The sequence below is a fragment of the Cibotium barometz genome, chromosome 13 (genome assembly GCF_041138505.1).
Source record: "Cibotium barometz isolate CiBa-2024 chromosome 13, ASM4113850v1, whole genome shotgun sequence".
Lineage (NCBI taxonomy): Eukaryota > Viridiplantae > Streptophyta > Polypodiopsida > Cyatheales > Cibotiaceae > Cibotium > Cibotium barometz.
The window spans coordinates 37883358-37890603 of NC_141058.1; the positions used below are offsets into that span (position 1 = coordinate 37883358).

The 7246-nt window shown below is 44.2% G+C and overlaps 1 long non-coding RNA gene across 1 annotated transcript; it reads right to left on the reverse strand.

Moving 5' to 3' along the window:
• Nucleotides 1–4442: 4442 nt before the first annotated feature.
• On the reverse strand, nucleotides 4443–5857 carry LOC147632653 (uncharacterized). The gene is made up of 4 exons (XR_015267169.1): nucleotides 5206–5857; nucleotides 5041–5128; nucleotides 4779–4958; nucleotides 4443–4689 (listed from the first exon to the last, which is right to left on the reverse strand). It is a non-coding gene; the product is annotated as an uncharacterized LOC147632653 (long non-coding RNA).
• Nucleotides 5858–7246: the final 1389 nt, after the last annotated feature.

Below are 7246 nucleotides of genomic sequence, written 5' to 3' on the forward strand. Positions count from 1 at the left end.
TGCAGTATTGAAGAAACTCAGGTCTGGCACTTAAAGCCTGTCCCTTCTTACCTGTCCACCCTTTTTAAACATTCAAAGGTTACAATCTTTGAAACAGTAGTGCTGACCAAAATTCAGCATTCTTATGTAAGCAGAACCAGCACAGCTTAGCCAGCAGATGCCTTTAAGCCTGAAGGTACAACTAGCTCTGACATGCCAGGGCTGAAACAGCAACACTCTAAAGCCATGCCTACCTTTGTGTTGCACTTGCGAGCTATGCAAGCTGTGTTGCTGCCCATACTCTAGAGTGCATGCCCACACAACTCAGGCCAGGGTGCTCATGATGCGCTGAAAGCTGATGTGGTACTCTGCAGCAAGACAGACGGCTGCACCTTCGTCACTCTAATTATTAGAAAAGAAGCATCCAATAATGATTTAATGCCCAGCATGTAGCCCTGCCAGGCCAAACACGTTTGCCATCCACACAAACCGGCTGGGCAACAACCGTTTCAAGGTCTAGCCTTAAAAAAGCATATTAATGATTCTGTTAGCCCATCTAGTTGAGCGTTTTGCCACATCAGCACTAGTGGTTGGGTTCATGCTATCCTGTGGGGCAGAGGGCTTGTGGGCATCAAGCCAGCTGGCTGGTTTCCAGGGGCAGCAGGGGCAAGTGGTAGAGGGGCAGGTGGGCAGCATCCAGGCGTTGTGTCTAGCTTTATAGAAAGTCTCCACCTAGTCCATTTTTCTCTTCATTACAGCAAGGGCACACTGTGCATGACGAAATACCACCAGTACTGAACTAGAGTTGTTACCTTCAACAAGTCATTGTTTACCAGCCTGTGCTGTAGTGTGTAGTGCATCTTTATTCTGCTGCATTGTATGCCAGTAGTTTGGGGCCATTTCTTTGTTTGAGTGATGCGGCTCTCTCTCTCTTTTTACAACTTTTAGTTCTATTAGCCCAGTGATTCTCCTATGCCTTTTTTTTTTTGGGTAGGCAATTGAATGGTTAAAGCATAAGGGCCACTATTTTGTTTGATTTTGACAAGGCTTTTTATATGGTGGGTGGATGGGTTTTTTATAAGGTGGTTTTGCATTTCTTGGGATGTTTATGGGGTTGGACTCATGTTGCTCACCTCTTTAGCGCCTTACTAGAAACTCATCAGAACTAGAGAAGTCGACCCGAGATTTTTTCTAATAAAAAAAATGAGAAGCTGAATGAAGTGGAAGTGCCAGAAGTGTTCCTCAAGTTCAATATTCCTTCTTGAAAAGGATTGTTTGATTTGTAAGATGAACCTGTCAATGTGCTTTTGATTATTTTTTGGGGTTAGGATCAAACTGACGCAAGAATAAGAATAATTGTACATGGGGGATTGTTTTGGTCCCTAGGATGGTGCATAGTGTGTTTGTGTAGCATATCTAGTTGCAAAGTAAACAGGTCAGATTATTCATGTACTCCAGTGTATCAAGTGAATAGCTTTTTTTGAGTGAATAACTAGATCTTGTCAAGCACAGCCTCTTAGAAGTGTGCACGACAGTGTATTATGAGTCTCAGCAAGGCCCTCGTTCATAAGGATCATAATGAATGCCAGCAAGCTCTTAGGATGTCACTGTAGTGCAAACTGCCTAGGCCCCCTGATCATCCAATTCACTCGCTCATGAGTTCATGCATCAGGGAGCCCTCTCTAAGGTGGAGTTGTTTCAAGCTCTTAGTGGCAAAAGATGCAATGTCACTGCTTGATGTCAAAGCTGAGTGACTTGGTCAATGCTAGCTACGGCCAACGGTCGAAAGGCCGTAACACGGGCAAAGGGAAGGCTTCGTCGGAGAAGTCTTCTAAGAAGAAGTCCGTTACTGACCGCGAGAAACTAAAGGCAAAGAGGACCTATAATGATTGTGGCGAGAAAGGCCACTATTGGAGACAGTGTCCCAAGCGGAAGACCGAGAAGGGTGAAGATTCCTCAGCAGCAATCATGAAGACTCCGGCTTTTGTGCACCTGGAGGTGGTGGACACCGATGTTTCATTTTCTTCAGGCAGGGAGGAACAGATACTCGGGAGTGGATTCTAGATAGTGGTGCTTCCAGGCACATGACTCCTTCCCGTTCCGGTTTACAGGATCTCTGTAGGTTTTCTGGTCACATACTTATTGGGGATACATCCACTATCCCAGTTCACAATGAGGGCAGGATGGAGATAGTTCCCGATGGCAGAGGGGGGAAGCATTCCTCCCAGGTGTTGTATGTTCCGTCACTTGTTTTTCATCTATTGTCAGTGCATCAGGTTTGCAAGACTGGCGTACGGGTGGAGTTTAATAAGCACTTTGTTGCTCTCCAAGACAAAGCAACAGGCCAGGTAGTTTGGGAAGGCGGAGTGGAGAATGGAGTTTACAAGCTTTCAGCACTCTCTCCCAGGTCCTCAGGTTTGTGATGAGTGGCAGTTTGGTAATGGCCACTTAAGTGTGGATACGTTGCAGGTGCAGGCTTCCTGGGACCAGATGGTGGATAGCTTGCCAGTTGATGGCAGCAGTTGGCAGGAACCTTCCAGTACTGATGTTGGTGGTTCTTGTGTTCGTCAGTCAGAGGAAACTGAACAGGTAACTGATGCTCTGATGTCTCATAGTATTCGGGACAAAGAAACTCCTATAGATAAGGATGTTCTTTCCACGGGGACCTTTTGGAAAGCCAGGCAGGTAGCAGTTGATTACTTGCAAAAGGAGGTGGTTTCTCCAGGCTTTGTGGTTCCGGTTTCAGAGGGGGTGGTTCAGAAGGCCTTGCGTGGTCTTCAGCAGGTTTCCAGGACTTGGTTTTGCATCGTAACAGGTGTTGATCCTTGTGAGCAGTGTGATGCCTCTTTGACTCAGAAGAAGCAGAATGGTTCATTGATCTGGTTGATGGACACTAGATTGGACAGGAGCTTCCTGATGAGGCAGTTGAGCTCATGGTTGCCGATGACTCTTTGGGAGGCAGGATTGCGTTTCCTGTGGTTTCTGCGGCATGCGAAGGATCATGGACTCTTGTACACAGGAGGGGGATTGTTGGATGGAGTCCGACTCTACGGTTGGAGTGACTCAATTTGGGGAGGAGAACCGGACACGAGGAGATCTACTTCAAGCCCAGGAGCAGTTTTACTGAGCAGTAAGAGACAGCCATCTTTTGCCTTGTCGAGGACAGAGGCAGAGTACCGGGCTGCTTGTGATGCTGCTTTTGCGGTGGTGAGGATGCAGAGGTTGCATTGCAGGTTTGGGCTTCCACTGGAGGAACCCATGGTCATCCAGAGGCACTTTGTTCATGAACAGATCGTTTTGCTGATGACATCTTGCTAGAGTTCTGTTCGACGGAGGACAGTACGGTGGACCTCTTCACGAAGTCGCTATCTCAGGATTTGCTCAGGCGGCACCCCAGCTCTCTGTGGTTAGTTTCCCAGTCACAAGAGCTGAGAGGGGGTGTTAGAAGTCATCTCCTATCTATTTTTATATACCAAGGCCTTCATATCCAATATCAAAGCCCATGTTTCTTCTAACAAGGGATTCCATGGTTTGTATCACTGCTCCACTTGCTCCTTCATGACTAGTTCATCCTCTATTGGCTGTGACATGGTCGCTTCATCCTCTATTTGTGCCTTTTCGTCTGTCTCTTTCGCATGTGACATGACCTCTTTATTTTCCACTAGTAAGTCCTCCTCTTTCCCCTCAATCGGTACATCTTCGTCCTCTACTAGCTGTGACATGGTCGCTTCGTCCTCTATTTGTGATTTTTCGTCTTTCTCTTTAGCATGTAACATGATCTCTTTATTGTCCACTACCAAGTCCTCCTCTTTCTCCTCAATCGGTACATCTTCCTTTTTCTCCTTAATCAGTACATCATCCTCTTTCTGCTCATCCTGTACAACTTCATGTTGAGGGTGAATAAAAGCACCAACATCTCTAGGGCTAGGTCCCATAGCATCATCCTCCAATGCTTCACTCAAATGCATGTCATCAACAACTCCATCATACAATCTCCCGTATGTAGAAATATCCTTCTCTTTAACAGTAATCTTCTCCTCTTAAACATGTTCTACTTTCCCACCTCATCACGTGCACTAGGAAGATTAGCAGATTTTATAATTTCCTCCCCTTCAACATGTTCTACGTGCTTTCCCACCCCATCATGTGAACTAGAAAGACCAACAGATGTAGTAATATCCTCACCTTTAACATTTTCTACGTGCTTTTCCACCCCATCATGTGCACGATGAAGACAAGAAGATTGCCTTTTTGATGAGAAGGGAGACCATGCTTCCTATTTTTACGAATTGCATAACATGCACAACAAAGACATGGAATTATAAGTGGCACAATTAGGATTCCATTAATAGACCATTAAAGACACCAGTACATCAACAACTAGTGACATTAATTGACGTTTTCTCAGTGCAAGTGAACAAGTCCAAAAATGGGCCACATATAGAGATAATAATTTGCTCAAGATTCCATTATATTTGAGTGAACGTAACCATACAATGGCAAGTTTGGAAGCAGAAAAGTGCTTGCATAGCCACCATGGGATACAAGTGCACTAACATGCTTTAGGGTGGGTAATTATAACTTTTTATAAGCCCTAGGCTTTGAGTGCGAACCATTGGGAGTTTTCGTGTCGGTTTTTGATTCCTTTCTAACTGCTTCACTTGTAGGGGTTTTTTGCCATTTTTGAGGACCCTTACCCATCATCTGGCTCTTTTGCAAATCATGCACACATACGATTTTAGTAAGGAATCTTTCAAGGAAGTAGAACAACAACAATACATAATAGTAAAACTACTTACTCTCGAGTTGGCTAGGAGATATGCTATGCCTTCGCTTTCAGCCCTTTTTCATGAAAAGTCTTCCCAATGTCATTCCTTCTTGTTGCTCTGCAGAGTCTACATCAACATCTTCACCCAATTTGGTGGGCTCTTGCTTAGAAGCCACATCCTCTTGTAATGTCTCCGTGTCTTTCCTGTCCTCTGGTCATCACAATTCACAATCTCATTAGTACATTCCATAGCTGTTGCTTTCACAAATTCCAAGATCATTATTGGTGCATACCTTTTTTAGAGTTATCCTTTGGTAGCACGAGGCCATCATCCTCCACTGCCCTCCTTCTATGAGGAACCTGCCTGGGAGAATTGATTGTCTGCAAGTACAAAAGAAACTGAACTTGTATTCAAAAATTCAAGATCGCATAGAAAAGGTGTGTATCTATCGAGTTACCTTCAAATGTAGTTGATACAGGGAAGTCCGACTGAACATGTAATGGATTCGACATTATTGCACTTGGACTCCCTCTTGCACACACGATTGGTTAGAAATTAAATAATTTTCTACTTAATAATATGTGGTCATTACCAACCATTGTTAAATAGTGCACATTCACTATATACAGCTCTATATACAACTCACTAGTCAATGCACTAGTTCACTTGTGGTACTATACTAGTTAGTGGCCAATGTTACTAGTTAATGCACACGGTTACTAGTTAATGCACAAGGTCAACACTTAGTGACTAGGGTTCCTAGTTAATGGGCTACAAACTAGTGGTCTGTGCAATAGTTAGTGCACACACCAGATCAGTAGTAGATAGTGCATAGAGTCACTAGTTATTGATCCCAAGTCAGTACCTAGTCAAAATATACACACTAGTTATAGCATAGAGTCACTAGTTACTAGTCCCAAGTCACTACCTAGTCAAAACATACACACTAGTTATAGCATAGAGTCACTAGTTACTAGTCCCAAGTCACTACCTAGTCAAAACATACACTAGTTAGTGCATAGAGTCACTAGTTTTACTGGTCCTCCCAAGTCACTACCTAGTCAAAATATGCACTAGTTAGTGCTCCCCCAAGTCACCACCTAGTGCAATGTGCAGGTCACTAGTTAATGTGGAAGCTCACTAGCTAGTGCGGTTTGGTCACTAATTAGTAGTAGAAAGTGCACCTCTGCCACTAGTTACTATCTAGTGGAAATGTGCAAGACTTAGTGTAGGTAAGTAACTAGGTAGTGCATCGACTCCCTAGGTATGCACCTAGGTCACTAATTAGAATTAGTAAGTGCAACTATGTCACTTATTCTAGTGACCCCTAGTCAATAGCTAGTGACCCCCTTACTGCACCCAGGTCATTAGTTGGTGCACTCAGGTTATTAGTTAGTGAGCCGCATCCACTAGAATTAGTGCACCCAGGTCACTAGTTGGTGCCCTCAAGTTATTAGTTAGTGACCCCAAGTCACTAGTAAGTGCACCCCAAGTCACTAGTTAGTGACCCCAAGTCACTAGTAAGTGCACCCAATCACTAGTTAGTGATTAGGTGCACTAGGTCACTAGTTACTAACTTGCCATTAGTTAGTGTACCCATGTCAATGGTTATGTACTAGGGTGCACCCAAGACACTAGTTAGTGACTAGAGTGCACCCAAGTCACTAGTAAAGTGACCCCCAATCACTCGATGGTGTCTTGGGTGAACCCCAGTCACTAGTTAGTGACCCCCAATCAATAGTTAGTGCACCCGAGTCACTAGTTCATGAGGTACCCACGTCACTAGTTAATGACCCCCAACCCACTAGTTAGTGGGGTGCACCCAGGTTACTGGTTAGCAATTGGGGTGCACCTAGGTTACTAGTTAGTGAATAGGGTGCACCCAAGTTACTAGTTAGCAATTGGGGTGCACCTAGGTCACTAGTAATGACCCCCAACCCCACTAGTTGTGATCCTTGGTAAGTAGTTAGTGCACCCAGGTCACTATTTGGTTCACCTTCGTCACTAGCTAGTGGCCCGGAGTCACTAGTTAGTGCACCGCTTGTTAGGGTGCTTGCTAGTGGGATATGCCACTAGTTAGTGTACTTGCTAAAATATAGAAAGGAATAACTACCAATTGGTACATTAGTAAAAGCATGAGAACATGACCATTTTTATTTGACTATGAATATTTATATTATGAAGGTACGGAAAAATATTACCACTCTTTGTCTCAGTTTTGATTGCCAGTATTGAACCCACCACCATCGACTTTGTAGCATTGGAGATTACTTGGCTGCATGATGATTCTAGGTAAGAATCTTTGGTCGTACACAAAAATGCAAAACACATGATATGGTAGGGGTGTTTGCATGACAGCATGTAAAAACCCACCACATCGTCCTCTGTGAAGCCAAATCCACATCTGTGGCATTCATTGTCCATCATGGCTTTGGTGTCACTACTAGGGACCTTCGAAATAGGAGGAAGGAATACAATGTGCTACCTGCTTCTATTAA